This window comes from Globicephala melas, chromosome 6, assembly GCF_963455315.2.
Source record: "Globicephala melas chromosome 6, mGloMel1.2, whole genome shotgun sequence".
Taxonomy (NCBI): domain Eukaryota; kingdom Metazoa; phylum Chordata; class Mammalia; order Artiodactyla; family Delphinidae; genus Globicephala; species Globicephala melas.
This window is the reverse complement of record NC_083319.1, coordinates 57,003,524-57,005,560: the sequence shown is the minus strand read 5'-3', so window position 1 is coordinate 57,005,560 and position 2,037 is coordinate 57,003,524. Positions and strand designations below refer to the sequence as shown.

Here is a 2,037-nt window from a genome sequence, read left to right as displayed (position 1 = left end):
CTGCTAGAGGACTTCAGCGTGGTAAATTCACCTTCATTGTCCCCAAACTTGTTTTTTTGGCAAGAAGCCTCTATATTGTCAGTGTTTACTAGTCACACCTGCTGGCAAGCATCTGCTAACATTGCAATAATGCCATCAAGACAGAAACTTTAGATTTGTCAACCAACAGACACTATTTACACAGGAAACACTTTGGACATCAAAAAGCTTTTCTCTAACACTTTATAAGCATTCATAGCACAAAAAAGTAACGTATCATCTAAATTATACATTTTTACAATTAAATTGTAAAAATGGCTCAGAGCCATTAAATTGGCTCAGAGCCTTAATTTTTAATTTGATTTGAACATTGCTTTTAGTCTGATGACAACACCAATGGTGCAGAGTTCTGGAGATACGTTCAAAGCAGCACTCACCTGCAGCTTTTCTTCGGTTCCAGAGTCTCCAAGGCAGTCAGTAGTGTTTTGTCAAATGCAAACTTTAGGTTTTTCTGTGAGAATGCAGAACACTGCATGTATTCGACAGCCTTCAGGTCACAGAACAGCATTTCAGCAGTCTGCGGAGGGAGAGGTTTCTGTGTTCTTGGCAAGCTTCTCGATAATAGAGGGTATCACATTTCTGAGATCAGTTTTGGCTCCAACAAATAAGGAGTCTTCAAACAATGGTGAATTATCTCAGGTACTCACTTTTCTTTCACATTTCCAAATAAGGGCTGAAGACCACTGAAAAAGACTAGAAATATATGTTTGTGGATAGCTGAGGGGTTGTTCTGTCAAATCTTTCTTGTCCTGCAGGATCAAAAAGTCCATAAGTGTATGGCTCTCACCAGTTACTGACTGCATAGTTGTCAGAAACCATGGAACGTATTCAGACATTAACTTACTGTTGTATAGCATACCAAGACACATCTTACCAACAACACCATCACTCACAACACAAATTGTCTGCATTGCTGAAATATTTTTTACTCCACTGGAAATATTCCAAATATAATTCGGTACACGGGCCTCTCACTGTTGTGGCCTCTCCCATTGCGGAGCACAGGTTCCGGATGTGCAGGCTCAGCAGCCATGGCTCACGGGCCCAGCCGCTCTGCGGCATGTGGGATCCTCCCGGACCGGGGCACGAACCCATGTCCCCTGCAACAGCAGGCGGACTCTCAACCACTGCGCCACAAGGGAAGCCCCCACTTTCTGCCAACTTCTGCTTGTCATTCATTCCCATCTCACTGCAACATACCAACTAATATCTGTTTTCCCAAACCTCACTCATAGACTACATCTTGAAAATGACTCCATTCTCCGAGGCGTGGAAGAAAGAAGGCCCAACGGACCTCCCTCTCAAGGCAGACAGTTGTTGGTAGATGCCAGCTGGAAACTCAGCTGGGGCTGCTGGCCAGAAGCCTCAGTTCTCCTCCATATGGGTTTATTTGGGATTCCACACAGCAGCAGCTTAAGTCCAAGGAAGAGCATTCAAAGAGGACAGGCTTTGAGGTAGTCTACCATTGAAGCTAATGCCAAACCTATTCCTTTGATATAAGGATCAGATATGAATTATTTGGTTCAGAAGTGCATGATGCCAGGACAGCTCAAAGAGAAAAATATTGTTTCATAAAATTGTTAAACCTAAATACCAAAGGAAAAGTTATACCTGATTTTGAAACATGTGTTTTAACAACGCAGCCTGAGGAAAGGTGCCAACCAACCTCCACCTTTTAAAGGTGAAGGTGAATGAATTCTTCTGGTCCCAAGATGGGTTGGTAATCAAGACCATGAGGAAAGAACAAACTAAACTGGAGGGTTAAAAGTCTAAAAAATGATGGGGGTCAGTTTAATGTAATTTGTCTTAAGGGCCATAGGGATGACCCATTTTTTACAGGTGGGAGGCCTGCACTACCTTAAGCCTGAGAGATAGCCTACCAGAAAAGAGAAGTGGCAAAAGGCCCGTGGATTTCCACGAATGAGGAAGAGTCCTAAATGACCAGTTGGTGGTGAAGGTCCTCCTGGTGGTGAGATATTTTGGCTGTAGACACTGTAG

At 43.2% G+C, this 2,037-nt stretch overlaps 1 pseudogene; it reads right to left on the bottom strand.

Annotated features, from left to right (window-relative positions):
- Positions 1 to 400: 400 nt before the first annotated feature.
- On the bottom strand, positions 401 to 950 carry LOC132597406 (cell division control protein 42 homolog pseudogene; annotated as a pseudogene).
- Between the last annotated feature and the right edge of the window lie 1,087 nt (positions 951 to 2,037).